Source organism: Accipiter gentilis, chromosome 11 (genome assembly GCF_929443795.1).
Source record: "Accipiter gentilis chromosome 11, bAccGen1.1, whole genome shotgun sequence".
In the NCBI taxonomy this organism is placed as follows: Eukaryota; Metazoa; Chordata; class Aves; order Accipitriformes; family Accipitridae; genus Astur; species Astur gentilis.
In genome coordinates, this window is record NC_064890.1 from 11,370,033 (window position 1) to 11,392,892 (window position 22,860).

Genomic DNA, 22,860 nt, shown 5'->3' on the forward strand with positions numbered 1-22,860 from the left:
TCCAGTTGCTTTCCACCTGTAGTAAATGTAAGAACTAAACAGAATATCAATGTGAGCATTAAAGTGTGTCACAGGAAAAAATGCAGGAGAGATTCAGCACATTTCATTCCCACACTAGCAGTACATTTGCTAAGTCAAAATGTGAAATGGGAAGTTTTGCCAATTTATTTAAAAATCTCTTTAGTATCAGTAGCTATTGGAAGACTTCCAGGAAAGAGTTCAAAGTAGGACAAGCATATACCCTTAATGCACTTCCAGTCTGCTGAAATTTGTGTCTGAAGGGCTTCCTGATCAGGGTTAATGTCTCTGTATTTCACGTTCCTCAGCAGATCTTTTTTCCTATGCTGGTAGGTTTTTGAAGCCATATTAACTCAGTCTCTTCAGTATAGTGTGGCAAAGGATTAGTATTGTGCAAAGAAGTTTGTTGTTTGTTTGTTTGTTTTCCATTTGCTAGTTTCTCCTAATTCTTGTATTAAAAGAGAGAGTAAATGCTTGTTCCATGTTAACATTTTCCAGAACACCACTCATTTTATAGCCTTCCTCAATATACTGCCCAGGGGTTTTAAGACTTCCTCCCCCCAGGCTGAAAGAATCCTTATTGAATCAATTCTTCATTATATGGAATATATTTTATACTCTTATCTTTTCTTTTACCATTTTTTGGTTGGTTCGTTGAGTTTTTTTAATGAGTCAAAGAGAAGCAGAAAAGGAAAGGGAGCAAAAGAAACACCAACTCTTTCCAGTATCTTCTAAAACGTAATTCTCCTCACTGATCTGTTCCTCCCTCATCCATACCCTCATTCCTGGTATCCTGTTTGACATACTGATTTATCTATGGTAGTGTGTCACCTTTATCTCCTTGTTTTCCTCTTGAAATACAAATAGTAGATGGTATTTATTGTTATCTGTTAAGCTGATTCAGTATTTCCTATCTAGTATTTACGTTTTCAATTCAGCTGTTTCCCTTAATCTCCTTATTATGTTTCTTTTTGTTTTTCTTGAGATTTTTAACATAAAATGAATTATTCTGTCATCATTCTCCCCAAAATCATTCTTATAAGTAGTAATAGCTGCTCTCTAGAGCTTCCTGAGGAGGGGAAGTGGAGAGGGAGGTGCTGATCTCTTCTCCCTGTTATTCAGTGATAAGACGCATGGGGATGGTCCAGGGGAGGTTCAGACTGGACATTAGGAAGCGTTTTTTTACAGAGAAGGTGGTCAAACACTGGAACAGGCTTCCTAGAGAGGTGGTTGATGCCCCAAGCCTGTCAGTATTTAAGAGGCATTTGAACAGTGCCCTTAACAACATGGTTTAACTTTTGGTCAGCCCTGAAGTGGTCAGGCAGCTGGACTAGATGATCCTTGTAGGTCCCTTCCAGTTGAAATTATTCTATTTTATTCTATTCTATTCTAATATTGCAAGATAGAAAAGAACAATCTCTACTTTCATCCGGAGCTCAAGTGCAGCATTTAGGAGACATCTTCTTCTTTACTTTCCAGCTATGCCATGTTTAGCAGATGATACGGTACCCACTAACTGTCATGAAACAATCTGTCACATAAGCCTATAATCACATCCCCCTTTTTTTAACCGATTTTGCAACAAAATCTGTGTTCTGATTGAAAATACCTGAATCTTTTCATTAGTTGTAGTTTTTGGGGGCTAGGGAATTATGTATATCCCATGGTAGTGAGATTTTCACTGTTTCGTGTTTCTTTTTTCACTCTCCATATAAAAATATGAGATTAAGTGCTTTTAACAGGCACCAGTAATTCCTTTTGAGGCTTTTTTTTTACCATATCCTCTGATAATATTTCCACCCAGCAGACTACAAAAATAAAATGTCATGATAAAAATAGACATTTTCATTTTTTCACCAAAGATACAACACTACTACATTATAGCTTTATATTATTCTGTTCTAGTCATAATTTCCATTATGTATTATCCTCTCCATATTCAATTCTGTATCCTCTACTGAGAGCTCTACTACTTCCAGGATTTGTCCAAAATACTGTAATTAGGACACACACTTAAATATTTTCTTCCCTTGTAACCCAAGCAGAATTCCTGTGGATATGACACAACTGATGTGTTGACTATACTGTTCTGTTTGGTATTCTGAGATGTTTCTTCTTAACATTGCTGCATTTATCTCATTTCCTTCTCTATGTGTTTTTGCATGAAGTGTGGAGGTCGTACAAGTGTCTTACATCTGTTCCCTTTTAGCTGAAAAATTGTGCCAACTTTGTCCCTCCTTTCCTCACTAATTCTTTGGAAACTCCCAAGAGGTTTACTCTCACATACTTTTTGTGCTTACTGTGGTTGGACATCACCAAACTGTGATGATACTGTCTTATGAGCCAATGTTTTTTTCATTGTGGACATGAAGATTCCTTTCTGAGGATTACCCAAGCATCCGCTTCTTTGAACACCTTTTGTCACCTGACACACTTGCTTCTGTTCTGTGCAAAGGAGGTTCAAGCTGAATTATTTATTCCAGCATGAAAACCTATCAGTAACCTCTGTCTTGCTGTCATTGGAATCCTCTCTGACTTTGTATATTTTAGTTCCCAGGAGACAGATACCTGTCTGATTTCTGGAACTTTACTTATAATAAGCCTATTTTCCCTAGTACTGTTTTCTAAAGACTTTTAGTGGTGCTAGTGTGATTTTCCAGTCTTCTGTCTCTCATTCTTTCAACTAAATATATATATCATCCTGACATCTCTCTCTCAAATATTGAAAGAATTACTGTCTTAGGCAGTCTCTGAGGAGTTATAGTATCATCCATTCCTTTTGAATTAGCTGCCCATTTCTCTCCAGTTTCCATCGTTTGCCACTGCTTGTTTTTCCTTTGTATCTTCAAAGACAATAAATTTACTCTGTTGCTTTTTCACTAGCTGGTCGGTCTTTCTCTGCCTTGTTTTTGCAGTTGCCTTCTTCCACTGATTACCCATGCATCACTCAGTTCTTTGATTTAGCTGCTCTGGTGCAAGAAGTTTTATGTCCAGTCTCGTTCTTCCTTCCTTCCTTCCATCACACCCTCCGATTCCTGCCTGATGTTAATTACTGTTCTCACTGATGTTTCCAATCTTCAGGTTTTCTCAGCCAGGAGTTCTACCTTCTGCACACATAGGTACATATAGGTTACACATATGTAACTTTTATCAGAAACAAATTAAAAAAGAAAATCCTTTGGGTTTTCAGTGGTTGAAATGCTTATAATTTCCATTACACTTTCTTAACGCTCTCCACTGTGAATGTGTGCAGTTGTTTCAAGAGGTGATGCCTTGTTTTATTTTCTCTGCAGTGATGTGCACAGATTGTTTATGAAGAAAGAAAATTCCACTTACAGTAACTGGAAATGCAGTGACTTAGAAGCAACAGCAATTTAACTTTATCAAAGAACAGAACTTACCTTTTATTCTTTAATGCATATGTAGCAGTAATGACAGCCATATTATAATAAATAGCATAGTTTGTTCACTGTGAGTAAGCGGAAAATTGGGCCAAATAGCCTTTAGGTGTTCGCTTCAGTATTGAAATTAATGTTTTCGGGTTCCACTAAAGATGGATCAGATGAACCATACAGAGTGCTTACTAATACGTCAAATCAGTGAAATGCACCTTCAAACAAGATAACAGTGCTTCATTTGAAATAAAAGCAACTGAATATTCTTACAGTAGTCTATTTATCACCTTTTTTAAAACAAATAATAAAATAGAAAAGCATCATCATCTTTAGATCCCATTAGGCCAAGTCTTGATCATTCAAAAATTTTAAGTCCCATTTTCTTATTTTTTCGGTATTTGTTTCTTTTTTTCCAGTTTTAATAAATTTCTGATTTTATTCTGAAAGAATGATGATTGAAGTGGCTTCATTGTTACGTTCCCTTGGAAAAGTTCTGCTCCTGATATTTATGTGCAGGTACAGGATTTAGAACCTGCATACCTGCACCTAACCCTTATGGTACTGTATAATGTCAATTTAAGGTGCCATGTTAGCCTGAGAGGTACAAATAGGTGGACACTTTGGAGGATTGGGACCAATTCTCCCAGCATCTTGACAGTGAGTTAACTTTGCTGTGAAATGAAGAACATTTGCTTCAGTATGTCACTTCATAGCATCTAAGTATGGAATAAAAATATTTGGAAATACATCTGTCTATATGTCACCAACCATGATGAATGGATTGGAAAAGAATCCTTTCAAAGTTAGCCACACAGCTGCTGTGGCTTCACCATGAAAAAAAATATTTATCATGACTCTTAATTCAGGGCAGCTCTCTCTGTGCCATTTTTCCTGGTAAATATGTTTTTAATGTAGCCCAGTTAGCCATTATTGAAATTGTTTCACTGTGAATAATTACTTTATACAGTTTTTGAATAACGTTAGCTGGGGGAAATATTGATTACAATAATTGCTAAGATTAATTGTGGGATTGATTGTTTGTATAGATAACTTCTGGTTAAAGGAAGGCATTTTTGACCATCAGCAGGACTCTGAAATATGTTCTGTTCTTCCAAATTAATTGCTTCCTAATGGTCTGCTATTCTGAGATTTCATATGACCTGAAAGAGTTGTCTGCTTGTTCCTTTAGTATTCCAATTTTATCAAAGTCGTTCCTTTCTTTTAAATCACTTCTACTAATTTTATGTTTATGATCCACTATTCTGACTATTACTTAATAGATCTGAATAATTATGCGTCAAAAAACAACAACAAAAAAATCACTGGGCTGATCTTGAGATCCTGTGTGCTACCAAGAGTCACACTGTGTAAGTTAAACAGTTTGTTATCAAATTTGTTGCTGTTGGAAGGTGTGTTTTTTAGGCTTTTTTTTTTTTTAATTAGAAATTAATTTACTGATCTTTAAAAAAATACACACCTAAAATGCTGTATTTGGCTTGTTTTAAAATGTCAGACTGCTTTTTTTTGTAAATTGGAAATAACTGTTATAATCAAACAATGATGTAGGCTTCTCAATCAGTCATTCAACATTCACTTGCAGAAAGTTTGGTAATGTATGTCCTCTATTGAGAAAACGTTGGTGAAGCACAGAGTTAAGCCTTAGGCTAGAGCTTTTCTACTGTAGCAATTTCCAACTGCCTGTTGTTATTTTTCTTTGTTTAACGGTATTATATGGCTAAAAATTAAGTTCCACGATAATAGTATCTAGCCAGGCAGAGCTTTTGAATATCACTCAAAGCTGTCTTGCCGTATTGGTCATAGCCTGGAGAGGATGACACCTGCTCCGTCCTTCCTACAGCTGCTGCGTTGATTGCAGATCGAAAGTTTTGAGCTCTGTGCACTTCTACTCAGGACGTGGTTTTGTCTGTTTTAACCTGAAGTGGAGTTGAGATAATGTGTGTGGGCAAATAGACTGGTTAAGGGTCAGTTTTGTGAGCTAATAGTAATCAGCATTTTCAGGCCACAAGAGGAAAGTGTTTCCCTGAGCTTAATGGAAATGAAATTGTGTGGAGATGAAATCACAGACAAGAAATATCAGTTATGTAGTTGGTTTTGGAGAAAAAATTGCTGACCATGGTGGAAAGTTTTGCTTTTCTAAAGATTTTCACAGCCTTCATAAGTAAGTAAAAGAAGTCAATTGGCCTACTTGTACCATAAGACAGATGGGCAGTTTAGTGTGTGTGTGCGTGTGACAAGGTTACGCAACTATGAAGTTTTAGTTTATTTTTACTCTCATCAGAATCAGTGGGATAATTTGAAGAGTGGACAATAATTGATGTAAGGATGGAAGGGTATCATCCAAGAGTTCTGTGAATTTAGAACTGTAAAAGACACTGACCAAAGTCATCACTGGTTTTTAGGATTGCCCTGAGCAGTTAATGATAAAGTTGAAATCATGTCTTTAATATGCTGTTAGCAGTAGAAATGCTGTAATGTGGAGAAAGACAATGGAATATCACAATGATGACTTCAATATAAAAAATGAACATGATACCTATGAAGTTGATAAGGAAGTGGAAAACTGTTACTTTGAAAAGATGAATACAAAAAAAATCAATAACGAGACGTGAAAGCTCTTTGCTTGAATAAGATGAATATGAAATAGGGAGGAATAGAATCTGACAAGTAAGTGAAAGATCGCTGCTTGCATGCGATGGATATAAAAACAAATGCAATGCAAACTGACAAAAAAAGATAGAAGTTTCTTGCAAGAATAAGATTAATATGAAAATATGTACAGTAGGAAAACACAGATCATTGAATGAGAAAGATCAGGATAAGTGATAATGCATATAGAGAATGGTGTTACTCTAGTGTACTTGCTTCTTTTTTTATTATGCTTTTAATTTTTTTTTAGTTACTCATTGAGATATGCTGTTATTTGGTCACCCCGTGGCAAAAATATTTATTTCTTTTTTCTTTTTCCTTTCTTCAGTAACTTTTGCAAATTATTGCAAATCACAGGAAGGTGCTAGGGAAGTGAAAGAAGGATTCTGATACAGGCTTTTAAAGACGATTGTCTTCATTTTTGGAAGGGGTAGATCCAAACTCATATTGTCTACATGGTCTCTTTTCAGCGGCTTGTACTTTCCTTTTTTTGTGTGATTACTGCAGAAGGTCCCAGCCACCAGGTTCAATATTTGGGCTAAACTCAAAATCTGGTCTCTGTGTCTGTGCGTGGTAGATTCCATTTTCCATTTGTAGCAGTTTTTCGGCAGTGATTTCCCCCCCATTCCCCCTCCCCCTTATTCTTTTTTGCATGGAGTGGTATATATATATATGGATTTCCGATGAGCTTATTTTCTTCCTCTTCTTCCTCCTGAGTACTGGCAGATATGACAGGCCTACAGAATCAGGGAGGGAGATAAATGTCTTTGCTCTCCCTCCCACTAATGAAGTCCAACAAAGGCTGAATTCCAAGTTGATGGGCACTAATAAACCAACACAAAATACCGTCAAATGTGCCTATGTTCAGTGCCTGCTCTCCTTGTTTCTGCCTAAATGTTTAGTACACAGTTCTAAATTACCAGCTCTGGCAGAGCCTTCACAACACTCAGGTCTTCTGTACATATGCGTAATGATGGCATTGCGGAATCGCAGTGTGGACGACGCTGGAAGGGACCTGTGGAGACCAGCTACTCCAACCCCCTTCTCAAAGCAGAGTCAGGGTTGCTCAGAGCCATGTCCAGATGGGTTTTGACTATCTCCAAGGATGGAGGCACAGCTTTATAGTTAAAAATCTCTCCTAGACAATTCTTTCAGTTGTTTTGTTTATGAATAATTCAGTCCCTTGTCTTGCAAGAATACACTGATAGTACTGAACAGAGAGTAAGAAAACACAAGAAAGCTTTCTAGCCCTTGTGTTTCAGTAGAGTGGAAGAAATGAAGATGTTCCACATTATTAAAGTCACAAGGCAATACTGACTAAGATGAAAGTTTGCCTTTCTTCCCTGCCCCTGCTTTGGTCGGGTTTTTTTTAAGGATGCTCCAGAAATTTAATATTAGCAGATACAGAATGACTGTGTGTGTTTGGAGAGGGGTTGTTTGGGGGGTTTTGGAGCAATAGCTGTAATGACACAGCTTTTTTCAGATGTGTATCAGTTTTGCTTTATGTCACCGGTAAGTAATTTATTTACTACTGATGTTTCAAGCTCCCTTCTCTGAAGGTTCGTTCAACTTCTTAACACTAGTATTAACTACTGAAAAATGCTTCAAATGTCATCAATATGTGCAGATAGAGATACTGGAAAGGAAGAATAAGGGTACTGCAGTCAGCGCTGTTGAACTTCCAATGAGGGGCTGATTGTCACTGAGCTAATTTCATCTTTTATCTCTTAAGATTAGAATTGTAAAAGCACTGAGATTTCTTTGCTACTTCCTCAGATAAGTTGTTTGATTTATGATCTTTCATGAATGATTCATTAGCATTTTACATGCATTCTGGTAGTTAAGCTTTCCAAAGACAGAAATATTACTTGAGTGTTTAACTTCAGTACTTCAGGTCATCTCGAAGTGACTGAACTGAACGATGAGGCGGATGACCATTGTCATTACTTAGTGGTCTAAAGAAGAGCAAGCCAGAGTTCATGCATTAGAACTTTGCTCTGTTTTTCTATCAGATATACTCTGCAGACCTAAAAAATAATAAAATCTGACCATGTAATATGTGTTGATACAGTGGCTGGCAGTGTTGGTATTCAGTTTTGCTATTCACATTGGAGGGAATAAACCTTTCAATCTAGCATACAAATATGCATTAATATCAGTGAGACTACTCTCGTCAGTAAATTTGTATGTTTATGTTGCTGATGCATCTGCTGATTCAGTTTTTATTTGGAGATCCCACTGAAGAGTGCATTATTTGCCATATCTAGGGTAATGTAATGCTAATTAAATCAGTGAATACAGTCACTGGATGAAATGGTGAATTATGTCCTGATTTCAGGCCCAGGGAATTCTAAAAAATGTACTGTTAAGTCCTGCTATTGTTTTTAATTTTTTTTTTTTTCATTTTTGCATTTTTGCAAAGAAAACAAACAATCCAGTTGATTATTTTTTTTTTATTTTATTTTACCTAACAGCATCTTGCTGGGTACAAACACTGACACCTCTAGGCATATGAAGCAGATCGTGAGCAAAATATAAATTGCTGGAATGGCTAGTGGAAGCCTAGAGTACGACTGAAGTAAATGCAACCTGAGGGAAAATTAAGTAAATGTTCATCTCAGCTTCTTCTTACTCCACTGTGAGAACTGTATTTATCATCTTAACCATAGATTGAACTGATTAGTCCCAGCTTTTACGTGTATATATGTATGTATGTATACACATATATAACTGTATATTTACGTAATTATGTGTATAATCTATATAATTATTGTGAGGAAACGAGGTGTTTTGTGTTTGTTCAAATGTTGTGGGTTTTGCCTGCTCTATGAATCCTACGTTGCTACTAGAACACAGATCAGCTTTCTTGTGTAGGTCAACATTCTTTTTCTGGGTATAGTTTTTAAAATTCAAGCATTTTTTTTAAATTACTGAAATATATTTTACGTACATAAGATGTCATGATTATTTTAAACTGCTTGTTCTATTTGAATCCACACATTCTAGAACTAAACTATAAATCTATTCTTTCAAAATTAATCTTTGTCTTGAGCAGTTAAAGCTTCCCAGGATCATTGGAGTACAGGACTACTTCTGAGAGTTCAATCCTGAATGAAAAAAATCAGCTATTTTTATGTGAAGTATCAGTAATAAATGTTTTGGGTTTGTATAACAGTTGCATCTTTACTTTTCACCTAATTTTTAGCTCAGGAATGTGATGCTGATATTAGTGATGTGGGTGCTGCTTGTGTTTTACTTCTTAACATCACTTGATATAGTTGGAAATGACATAAAAATAGGTACATTGGTAGCTTTGATTATGGAAGTGAGCTGGAACAAGAATAAAATGTAGAAAATACAGAAGAGAGGATATTCAGTCTTTCTGAACATAGATTAAATATTAAAATGAGTTTATATTATTTATTTTTATATAAAGTCTTCTTGTCTGTATATAAACTAGGAAGTTGTTTGGGAATTGTGCTTTGTTATTATGCAAGAGCTAAAGGCGTTGTATAGTGGTCCAACCAATGTCTCATTCTGACAGTCTGCTGCAAGCTTGAATATATATCTCTAAATGGATAACTGCTTATTTCCTTTTTTTCCTAAGCAGTAAATCCATATGGAATAGTAAAATTTAAATGCCATTTTGGGGTATGGGGTTTTGTTTTTGCTTTGTTTTTGTTTTTAAATCTGAATTGACCCTTACTTCTTTTTAATCGAGGAGACGTTGAATATTTAAAATGTATTTAGCTATAAATGATGTATATGTGCCTTTTTATAATTTTTGTATGTGTTTGTTTATAATTTTTGAATGTGTATGATGGTACAAAATATATAATTTGCCAAAGATCTTTCTTTATGCATCTCTGCAAGTAGCTTTGTTGCAGTTAGTCATATGGGTTTAATGTTTTATTCCGTGTTTCCCTTTGGAATAATCAGTACTAATTTTTGAGCTAATTTCATGAAATACTTTCTTCCTGTCTCACAAGCATTATTCTTGAGTTACTGTTTTGAAACATCTCATTCGTTGCTTCCGATTATTGATCTCCCCCCAAAAAATGTTTTTTGATTTTTTGGTATCTCACTACATGCCTGCACAGAACACACCTTTTCAGCTAATTTGTCATGAATGTCTCCATATCTGCAGCAGGTGGGTTCTTGCACCACTTTTCCTTTAGTTCTTCCATTTATAGTAAAAAAAAATTTCCTTCCATTTTCAAATTATTCCTTAATTTGCTCTGACTTGTCTGTAACAGATAACAGGGAAGGAGAGGTCAGAAGCAGAGGGGCATTGAACAGTTGTATTTATTTTTCAGAAACGAGGACAGTAGGTAAAATTGAAGAGTATGGCACAGCTCTGCAATAGCTGCTGTTCTTGTTCTGCTGCTGATACAGATCTTCCCTCAATCCCCTGCTCATGTTTGTCTTAATACGTCAGGTCTTAATTCTCATTTTAAAATTTTCAAGACATGAAAGATTCCTGCTTATGTGATTAGATCATACTTAGCAAAATGAAATCATAATATATTAATAAATAACTAAATAATCATGACAAATTACATAGCTACAGCATTTCTCTTTTCCATTCCCTTGCCTTAGGGGTTATAATCTTCTGAGCAGATGATGGATAGCTTGTCTGCTTTGTCGGTTTGTTGTATGCTGTCACGAAGCGCGAACTGCATGCCTTTGACAGTATTTTATGCTTTGCTATGGCATAAGCTGTCAAGAAGGGGGGCAGGGGAGAGATACCCAATGATTACTCACTGGGTCATATACCTGAAATCTCATTTCGTGAGAAAAAAATTGTCTTTGGTTAGTCCTACAATGTTTCTTTAAAGGTTGTCACTGAAGTAAGTTTGTAGATGTCTGTCATCCAGAACATTTCTACCTTGCCAGTTTTTTGGTTCTATCTTGTAGGTAACTGAAGGAATAATTTTTTTTTTTTTCTTCTTTCTGCAAAAAAAGATATGTCTTACTTAAAACAAGAAGAATTCTTGGAAATTTAGTACTTTTTATTTCTTGACTCTAAAAAAAAACTTTAAAAAATTCTGCCAGTGATCAGAAGCCTGAAGATCTGAAATAAAAAAATACTACATATATTGACATGAAAAAGTGAATTTTGTTTGACAGCTGTGCAAGCATCAGTCAATGTTCCAGTTGTTGGATTGATGCTTTGAAAAAAATTCTTCAAGTAATTTGTTTACATATGACTCTTCTGACATGAATTTACAACTGCAAAATGCTAGCCAGATGTTGACTCATAAACTATACAGAAACTACGTACATCATAAAGCTGCTTTTGTGCCAGTGCCAGATTATGTCAAGAAATCACTGAAAAGACCTTCAAGACATTAAAGACTCCTGAAGTTTGTTACTGAGATGTGACGATGACATTAAGAATAAATAAATTGTTCCTGTTCTATAGCTGAGCAAGATGCTTAGTAAGATTATGATATGCCGAAGATTTTCCTGAAACTCAGTATTAGCATCAAAGTTAAAAGCAGGTAAATCAAATTAACTTAGCACCAACACCTTCAATATTGTTACATCAGTTTCCATAAGCTGGGGTCCCAGCTCTGGTTTCTTTACTACTGGTGATGTCTCATTTTCTGAACCATGGTTACATGCATAAAGCATTTAGAGGAACTGACTAGAGTAAAATACAACTATTGTGTAGTGTCGTTAGATCCTTAAAGTGCCAGGTTTTCTTAACTTTGCTTTTGGGCTGTAAGTTGTAATGGTGAAACATGTATTTATAAAATCACGGTTAGTTTTTCAGCTGCTATACACTGGAATACCATATCAGTAGCTTTAGTGAAAATATGTCCACTTGCAACAGGTGGGAATCCGGCCATTAGTCTACAGAATATTTGTACTAAGAAAGTAATTGGGTTTTAGTTGAGAAGTTGTATAGTTAAATGCATACTGTTTGTTCGTATGTATATAAAAATATGTATTTTGTTTGGTTTTGTCATGCTCATGCCCATCTTGTTGGGTAAAGTTGATTGTCCTCTCCGTTCAACTGTAATAGAAGATACAGCTATAGTTGGATCCAAACACATCTGCTGCTAAAGATGACTAGGGTGATGAAAATTGTGAGGTGACATTGTGCTCGAGACAGAATGACACTCTTGAGTATGAAGCTAAGTATTGCCTGTTGACTGTGAATTTCTTTATCACTAAAAAAGCAAGTTGTTCTCACTCTCAGCTCTCTAATTTAGTTGACCCTTCACTGTTGTTTCATGAGAGCTGGATCTGGCTATGTTCATATTTTAGTTCAGGTCAGAAATGGCCTTTGGAAGAAAACACTGTTTGGCTCAAGTTACTGCACTTGACATTGCTGAGCCATCTCCGTGTGCCAGCTGGATTCCCTTCCAGTGCAGCTAAACCAGAAGGTGCACTCTCACGGCGCACCTGGCCCACATCAACTGTTAATGGGCATTCAGGCTACAGATTAAATGTAGCAGAAAATAAAATCTCCAAATCCTGTGTAATATGAATGTCACATCCGCAGCACCATTTCAATATACACGCCTGCTTCCATTGCGCTGCCCTGCTGGCTGATACAAGTGAAGCCACTAAAATCAGTACGCTGTTAGAAAAGCGAAGTAATGAGTTTCTCACTTACGTTAAGTCTTCTGTTGCTTCATACAGTCATTTTTTTTTAAAGTAATATGAAAAAACTCCATACCACTAGGTCTTTCCTTTTTCTTTTTTGAAACAATTGCTGCAACGGGCTGTTAGCAGATGTGGACCTTTATTTCCCAGGAGTACCTCCTGAATTGATGCAGATTGTCAGAGCATGATGGGATTTAGCTGGTACTAAGCTCCTGGCATTCAGTTTTGCTTCCTTCATTTATCAAAAATGAAAGTTAAGTATGTGTAGAAATGCCTGTAAGTCTGGGGCTGAAGTTTGTTGTGTTTCACTATATGATATGACTCCTTCATAAAGCGTTATTGTAAATCCAGATTCATATTTTTATATCCTCTTCCTTATCCTAGGAAATGTGGTACTTTGCATCCTCATTCCCTGAATTTAGTATAAAGTAGCTGTTTAAAATACTGTATGACTTCAGAGGTCTTTATAATATATTCTTAACCGTTTTGGTTCCTGATGCATTTTTGCACTCTAGCAGTTGTTCCATCTGTGTCTGTATTTCCTTAAAACATTGGTCTCTTCCTGTTATTGGGAATGATCTATATAGAAGCCCTTAGAAACCTCAAACTCAGCAGCTTCTCTGATTTTAAAAGCTCTATTTATGCAGTATTTACTCATTCAGGAAGGATTATGGCCCTTAGTTAAATATGGGAAGCTACAGTAGCTGAAATTCAGTACAATTTAAACGATTAGGGTAGGTATATATATGAGGCGATAAGATTTCTTCTTAAACAATAGGGTAGGTTTATATAAGGCAGTAAGATTTCTTTCTTCATCCCATTCCGGTTGTTTTCTGCAACTGTACTGCCTCTTCCTGTGGTTTTATATAATCACAAAGTAAATTAAAAACTAGGAGATCTTCAGCAAGCGCATGATTATAAAAATGTATTGCTGTTTGGACATTGTAGAACAAAGAACTGCTATGCTGAGTGAATAAAACAGTGAGTACAGAAAATTCAGATGAATCCTAAGAGTACCGATGACATGGAAGCAGACAAAAAAAACTACAAAGAAGCTTAATTTTACTGCGTTCCTGAAGATCCTTTTGAGTCTTTCATTATTTCAAAGGCATTTTGAGTCTTATGAAGTGATTTGTATGGGTGGTGTTTTTTCATTTTCTTAAAAAATCTAAAGTAATAAGTCCTGGCTCCTAATTCTGTGATCTGCTTATTGCATTAGACTGACAAAATACTACGTACAGAGAGAGCGGCTGAACACTGCACAGTTACAGTGTTCTGAAGATGAAGGATGAACTCAGTTCCCTGTGCAGTAAAGGAGTTTTGTCATTAACTTCAGGAAGGCCAGGATTCACCCCAGGAGTGGAATTCAGCTTGGCATCTTGGAAGCACAGGACTGGCAGTGTGTGTTTCATTCCTCGTAGATTGAATGCTACAGATGAAATAAAAATAATGTATTTTTCCTCATGTAAAGATACAGGCAAAGTCTTTGTTTATAGCAAGAAATAGCAATGTCTTCAGAGAGAGAAGGAGAACCTCTGTTTGTACAGGCAGCAAGCTTTGAACTTTCACCTTTCTAGGACCCTATAGCCCCTTGATCTTTAAGAGAGAAGAGTTTTATTCATATTCCCTCTATACAACCTGGAAAACAATGCCCGACCAAGCTTAATTAACAGTTGAGGTACGATACCTATGATGATGCCAGGCTACAGAATACAGTTTCTATTTTATTTTTGTGTTCTGCTTCCAAGAAGGCATAATGCAGTTCCACGTGGGACAGATGTTTCATCTGTTGGAGAGAGGGACTTCTTCCTTGGGTAGCTGAATTTTAGAAACTATCTGTCCTTTTCCTCTTTGGTGCAACCCTTGGCCAAAACCAACAACAACAAGAAGAAAGGTTGTGGAAATTTTATTATTTTTAGTCCACAAGACTCGTCCATGAGTAAGTTAGAATATTGACAAGGAGCAGGAGCTGTCACATCTGTACCAGCTCAGGTGATGAAACAGACCTTGTCTCATCATCATTTTTCTCACGTTTCCTGCTTGTGCATTGTATTCCCCTCACACTTGGTGTGTCTTGGATTTCTGTTGCCAGAGATACCTTTAGATAGATTAAACCAGCCTGCTATTCATTAATATTTCATTTGTATGGGGATTAAATTAGAAGCCATTAGCCGAATCCACTGTATTATTTTAATATTTATTAAAATGCCCTAAACCTCAGAAAAAAATATTGCCAATGATATATATGTATGTTCTCCATATATGTTCTGTGTAATATATAGACAATATTTATATAACACATAATTTTAATATATATTTAAAAGATAGATTTTATAATATAGAGAGAACATGCATATGTATGTTTTATATAGAGAGATATATTAATGTGGTAAAAAATTATCCATAATTTATTTGCAAACTTTTAGTATTCATGAATTAAAAATTAATCAGAAAAGCAGTTTTACTTCCAATTCTTGCGCTGCCATTAACACTGTATAAAACTGTAGTGTTTATGATTACTAAATTTCAGCTTCTAAAAGGACCTTTTCTGTATTGGTAACAAAGGGTGATATATCAAAATGGGGCAGCTTTTGCTTGACAAATCCAATTCTTAATCTAGCTAGTCAGTCTCATTGCTTTAATAAACTGATCAAGCTCTGGCTTAAAAGATCTGGGTTCCTTGTTTGTGTCTCCTAGCAGAAGGCCATTCTAAGACCTTCTGCTCTGAAAGAGGCCTGCTCCAATTTATTGTTAAGTACTTTATACCCTTTTGTTATCGTGCCACTGGCATCCTTATTCTTACATACCCTTTTCAGGGGTGGGCTTGCTTTCTGACTCTGCCTCATTTTTCTAGGTTATATTACTCAAACTCTGTCTTCTTTCAGAAGACAGTTTTCTTGTTCTTCACCAGGTATCTTAGTGGCCATTTTCAGCACTTTGTCCACTTGCAATTCATCTCTTTGGCATAATGGACAAAACAAACACACAGTAGCCCAGACAATGTGTCACGTGATCTTTATTTTATTGTATTAACATATCTCTGTTTTTGCTGGAGTTACTTGTGCTTTCCAATTTACCATGGTTGTGGAGAGGATAGAAGGAATTGCTATTGAAGGACAATGTACATGTTGTAAGAAAAATTGTAAGAACTTTTTAATAGGTGATCTACATAAAGCTAATGTGATAGCATCCATTTTGGAATTAATTGAGTTTTCAGACTACAAGTAATATAAATTGTAATGGGAATTGGCAAAATAGTTGAAAAGTTGCAGAAAGCATGAGGTAGGAGAAAGAACATTTTTGCATTAGTTGGCCTATTTCTAGCTCTTTTCCTTAACCCAGCTACTGCTTAAGATTTACTGATCTTGTAAGGTGCTTTAGTGACTGGCAAGTTATTGAAGTGGTGCTACCCTGGCGGATTGAAGGCAAAGTGTAGTAAACTATTCCAGAAACATTTCCAGATGGTCTTTTGATTGGGTTGGTTTGTTTTTGTTAACAACTAATTAAAATTTTTTATAGAGAGAAGTCTTCATTAAAGATCAAGCATATCTCTATAGCTAGTTTAATTTGAGTGTCACTATGATATCCTTTGAAATGCTAACAAAAAAATTAGAGCAAAGTGAAGGAAGACCAGAGTTAATAAGTGTAATATAGTCATCATTACTTTCTAAGTGGGTGTTTTGTTGATATTTAATCCCTGATATTTCCATAAAAATATAGCATAGTCATTTAAAAATAATACTTCATCTGTTTTTTTAACAAAGGAATTCTTTCCAATTAGAGGGCCTACTTCGAAGTTACCTGTAAAAACTAATAATAAATAGTAAAAAATAATGATATGTTGTAATTACGTTAATAAGTTCATTCTGGTTTTCATTTACATAGGTTCTTACACTGTGCATAGCTCTACAAAATATGTAAGTCCTCCAGAAGCATTCTAATCAACAGTATCTTTCATATATTTTGTCTTCCTCCCATGTTCCCAGAAAAAAACCCTACAGTACTTTACGGTTGGTTACATCGGGTATTATTCCATTCTAGAATACATTCAGGTATATTTTAATATTAGAGGAAGCAAGGCAAAAAACAGTGTTCATCCCTCCCAACTTCTAAGATGCAGAAAGACTGGTTGCAGTATATAATATAGATGTCTTTTTTAATAGAGATAAGTAACTCGTTGAAAAATTATGAATGTATATTGAAGAGTCTATGACTCTGCGTTATATTAACTCTTTTTTGTTGAGCTATAATAGAAGCTTAATTCCATCTTCTCTCCTTGACATTTTTATTCTCATTTCCTTCTCCTGGGCGTTTCTTGTTTTAATGAGCTTTTACTGTGCTTCTCTAGCCATCAGCATGTGGCAGCTAAGCCAGTCAGCAGACAGCGTATGGCATTGCCAATTAATTTACTTGATTTGACACAGACACAACAGTATGCTAGACTTCAGTGACTTCTTCAGAGAATTATTTATAGAAGTGTCTGAGACATAATGCCACATATCCAATGGGGAGTAGAGAAGTTGTTCATTTAAAGAAAAAAGTACTGACATTTTATCATTTATGCTTTTAATTAAGAGTGTAAAATATCTACTCTATAAAGTTTTCTTTCAGCAATCTTAGAGGCTGAAATTATTTGATTTCATTATTGTTCCATATGCTAAAAATTGTATTTTAATACTTTGCTTTTTATGCACCATTGAATGCATATTACCCAAACAGTTCTGATTATCCAGTAATTTTGAATTGCATTATGATAGCAAATACAAATGCTACTTTCAAAACAAGATTTTGAAACTGATTTATATATACAAGATCCAGCAGAGCATCACTCGAAGTAATGATCTACCCAATTGGAAATGCCACTATATAACAGCTATTGTATGTTAAATTTTAAGACATATTTTTTTCTTATCCTCCCGTGCTTTGAATGAAAAGAATAAATTTCCTTTGCATTCATAAATCCTTGTTTTGATAAAAATGAACACAGTCGATTCAGTTTGTAATATTTTTCCCATTTGTAATTCTTTACCTTCAAAGTATGCAGTTAAATAAATAAATAGAACATTTCCAAATCAGCTGGTGGATGTTTTCAAACTAAATACAAGTTATTACAATGTTTGTAACTAATCTGATAAATTTGGTACTCTGGAGTATGTGCACAAACTATATTGAAATCATGCAGTTTGTAGATACACACTCCTGCAATCCACATTTGTATCTCACAGTGTGCTCTGGTTTATTTGGTTAAACTCTATAGAGAGGTTGGATAAAACACTCCCCAGTTCCCCTAGCTCTCAGAATTTTCCTATGACTCTCGTTTAACTGGTTTCTAATCAGCTGTGAAGTTTTTTGGGTGACTGTTTTGAGTTGGACACTTTCCTGCTGTTTTCTATAGAAAGCTTAAGTATCTAAATTCAGATTTCTGATTCTACTCCGAGGACCAGTTACCTTGAAGACAGCGTTCAGTTTGGAGCTAGTATAATCTTTCCTTTGCTCCGGCCTTTTGCTCATGCTGAACTTTGCACGAGAGAAGAAGATAGCTTAAGACATGCATCTAAATTTGAAGGATTGAAGTTCAAGTTACTACCAGAATAGTTCTTCGAATCACTATATTTGGGAATTATGGAGAAAATTTGTATGCGTGTGTACACATATATATACTCACGTACCTATATAAGCCAGTGAAAAAACCTAATTAAAAATACCTTAAAATCAAAAAGACCGTTCCTTCTTAGTCCAACGTAAAACAAAATGGGAGTACCACTTGCCAGTGACAGTGTGTAGCATTCTATGTAATTTAACAACAGCTGGAAGGAATGTAATCTTGAAAAAATTAGTGAAACACATAAATCATAAAGAAGACTAGTTTATACCTTCAGAAGAGTTTCTGTAATACCTGATTAGCATGGCTACAGATGGAAGCCTCTGTGTCTGCACACATGTATACAAAAAGACGCACTTGCAGATGTATTGTCCCTCTGTGCCTGCTTTTAAATACCATAATATTTGATTGTAAATATATATTTCATGCATAACAATAACTAGTCAGTGTTATCTTTAAAGGAATCAATGAGTCAACTTCATTAAACGGGATATGGAAGTGTAATACATTCCATACGCTGGAAGAAGATTAATGAACTGCTGAGGAGCTCCCTTCTGTTCTACCCAGTGTACGTGTAGCTGCCATGTCAGGGAACAGCAGCTCACAGATTTTCAGATACAGTAAATAGCTCTCAGGCTTTTCAAATAAAGTTGTACTCTACCTTGTATGTAGGGCAGGGCCTGTATATTGAATAAATCATCAGAAGTGTATTCCAGTTCTTTTAAAGAGAGCATGGTAGTGCTCTTTATTTTATATTGATTGTGTTTGCAGAGGAAAATTGAATCCATTCCTTGTCAAGGCCCCTAAACCTCATGTCATAAAGAACAGGGAAAAAAGGAAAAGATGGATGGAGTTCAGTGGAATTAGCCAGAAAGAATGATGTTTCCCATTGTGTGATGATAAATTTTATTTTTTCATCTTGCCCATATCAAGTGAAAGGTAGCACCTGAAGTACTTTGAAGTAGTAATCTTCAAAGTCTTCTTTTAGTGGAATTGGTAATAAGCTTATTGGAGAGTTGTCTTCAACTAGATTTTCTGCCAATTATCAGTCAAAAGCTCTTTCCTGTGCGGAAGTTAACTCAAAAGGAAAAGCAAGTGTTTCTAGGATATACAGCATCTCAGTTGGTGTGGCCATAACACCTCTAAACATTTTATTTTAGTAAAATACATTTTTTTTAATAACAGAAAAATAAATGAAATTCTCACCATATTCACAAAGTCAGTATAAATCCATGTCTCTCAAATTAGGGTATTCTGACGGGTTCCATGGTCTCTACTATGAGCTAGTGAAAGTAGCACTGCATTGATTTTTATGTGCAAATTGAGAATCATGATATTTTAGCAGGAAGCACTTGAAGAATAGTTTTGTTGCTGTTTATGAGCATTTTTGCTTGCTTTTCTTTGGTCGTCGAGTTTCAAATCCATTGCCGTGGGCTTTAAATAAGAATCTTGAGGTATTGGTTTGAAATTGCCTATTGCAAGAGGTATTGCTTTTTAAAAAAAAGTAGGGGACTTGATTTACAGCTTGCCTTTTGAAGTCCAGGGTGTATTCTTTAGCAGAAGCAAAAGAGTAATACAAGTTGTGGAAAAACACTCAGAGAAATACGTGATTAAAGCTTAAATTCCCAGCACCCTTTTCCTTATTTACTGATTACTGGATTAGTTAACACAAATGTGGGTGCATTCTATATTAAGTACACATAGATAGAATAAAGCAAAGGAACAAAAACCCTGAATGAATGGAGCAAGTTTGAATTACAAATGGCAAACTGTTCCAGGAATAATTGTTTTAATGATTGTACAATCAGCTATTTACCTATCAGTCCCACCAAATAAACTCTGTGTGTCTGTTGCAAGCACAAATTGTTGTCGTAATGAGAAAGTGAATTAAGAGAAAGGTGGTACATGTTGAACCTTTCATGTGTGCCGTTAAAGTTTATGTCTGAAATGAGACTTGATCACTTAACTACGAATTTCTGGAGTGCAGGAAGACATGTTTTTCAGCGCCTCAGAACAGATATGTTACATACCATTAGTAGCCTTTTTCCCAGATTCATTCAGTTTTACTTCTGTTAGGATGCTCTGTTCTTGTTGCTCATCTGGAATTCCACATTATTTATTTTTTTAATTCCAACTTCATGTGTTGGGTTGTTGTTTCTTTCCCCCTTGCTCCAAGTTCTTGCTTTTTTTAGGGTATTTTATTTGTCTCTGGGAGAAAGTTATAGAGGAGGAGGAAGGGGAAAGTGGGACATAAATAAGATCATAAAACTCTTGACTCTGACTATAAAGTATCACTTCTTTACAAATATTACAAATAAGATCTAGTAAGTTGTATGTTTTTGCTTTATAGCCTAATCTCAACAAGTCTAATAAAATGCTGAAATTATCAGTTCCAATATATCCATTCAGTACTTCAGTCCTTAGTTATTTTACTATTTGTAGATTGTCTCTTTAGTTTGTCCGTTTTTATATATGCATATATTTTAAATATGTATTTGTATACATATGACTGTGTATGTGCAGAAGTATGTGTAAACATATAGGATCATATATATATAACACTACATTTTGGGGTGATGTTACACAGACACTCTATGCATCAGTATTTGTGAATGTATAGTTAGATGTTTAATATATCTTCAATGAATATAGTTTATTCATTAATAAGATTATGGTCTGAAGGAAGTCCTCTCTAGAAGTATTGTATCACATTTCAGATGTGAAGAGGTTTTTCATGGGGTGTATTGTCACCGATTTAGAAAAGCATTTATGAGAATGATTAACTTAAAGATATTATTTTCCTGATTGAATGTTTTGCTGAATAGGGGTATCAGTGGTCTGACCAGGATGGTAAAGCCACTGACGGATTTGGGGGTAGAGGCTGCAGCAATTTTAAGTCAGGTCACAAGGCTGAAGAAATGCCTTGGTTTATATTGTTATGGGGCTTGGGAATTCAGAGGACCCTGAAACCTAAATGCTTTGTCAGCTGGCAAAGAGGTAAGAATTATTGTCTCCCATGTGCCTTAAGCGTCGTAAGCTCCAGTGCCACCAGGAACCATTGGCATAGGCTGCCACTGGGCCAACTACTTTGTACATCAGCTGAGGAAACAGTAACATGAAAAAAACCAAAGTCAAGCTGAAAGGAAATTCTTGTCTAAGTAAATGACAGAGCTTCTAATGACTTCATGGAGCCACTTCTGGAAGTAAGATCTGACACAAAGTGAAATTTAGAAAGTCTGTACATAATGCTTAATTACACAGTAGGTCAAACAGGATCTAGAAAAGATAATTGAACAGTAACCATTTTTAAATGATAATTAACTTCTCATGGTGCCTCAGGGAATTATACCTCTTTCTTAAGTAAACATATATATATTTGTAATTATCTACTTTACAAAGAGACAGGCATATAGTACAGGCTTATTGCTTACAGGGAATCTCAAGAGTTGGAAATTGATATTTCTATAAAAAGCTCTATCTTGAGAGAGCAATGTTATCTTAAAACTACTTTGAAAAAAACAGATAAACCTTTCTGCAAAATACATGGTGTAGCAATTTTCTCCTTAACCTTTAAAAACAAGCCTATAAAATTTGATGTTGTGATCTCATTTCTCTAGTACCTGTTAACAACCTCACTTTGGAAATGGCCTGTCAAATGTTAACTTTCAACCTGTCCTTATTTTTATTGTTTCTTCTTTTCATGGTAGCAGAGAGCTAGAATGTAGGCCTAAATATCAGATTTTGTACTGTGATGCCACTCAGGGGCCTTAAACATGAACTGTGTTTATATCAACTTGACTTGCCCATTAGCAAGAGAAGTTGAATTTTCTTTCCTGTGTGCAATACCATAGTGTAAACAGGATCTGTATTACAGTGTTAACTTTTGTAGGGTTTATACCTACATCTTCAGCCGTTTTCAAATGTTTTTTCCCCTCGAGTTCTCTTTCCTCTCTTGGCTTGCTAATCTAGGTGTTTCAGTTTTAGAAACATTACATACAATGCCATTAGGCAACACAAAAGAAAGAATCAGTGACCAAACCAACAAAAAGCTCTTGCTTTTTCTAATTAACTGAATACTTGCTATTGCCTAACATTATTAAGATTGGGGAGGAGGGGGGATTAATGACATATTTACAGCTGATTAAATGAGGTGAAAAGCATGATTTATCATAAGTTATATGATAAGGTATTCTGTATCACAATAAAATTTAATTGACTACTGACTGTAGTCAATTGACTATTACTGTAGCAGTGTTCATCAGTTTTAGAGCAAGTTTCCCAACATATATTTTTTCAAAAAGGCATAGAACATGTTAATATATTATATATTTGATTGATTATGTAATATATTTGATTGATCAAAACAAGCATTGGTACAGGACAACTTTGTGAATGTAAGTTTCTGTATAATTGGCCACACTCTGTTTAGTTGAAATGTGAATTTCCTTGTATTTTAAGTTCGTCGTGGAACTGACCCAAGTCATAAATATTAAAGTTCACATTGCTGATCTTTCTGTAAGTGATCACATCTATAAACATTAAGATCTTGTTAGCATGCAA

The 22,860-nt window shown here is 35.4% G+C and overlaps 1 protein-coding gene across 13 annotated transcripts in view; it reads left to right on the forward strand.

The window, feature by feature from the left end:
* CACNA2D1 (calcium voltage-gated channel auxiliary subunit alpha2delta 1) overlaps positions 1–22,860 on the forward strand; it is a 427,231-nt gene that overhangs the window by 275,500 nt on the left and 128,871 nt on the right. The gene's annotated exons all lie outside the window — the stretch shown is intronic.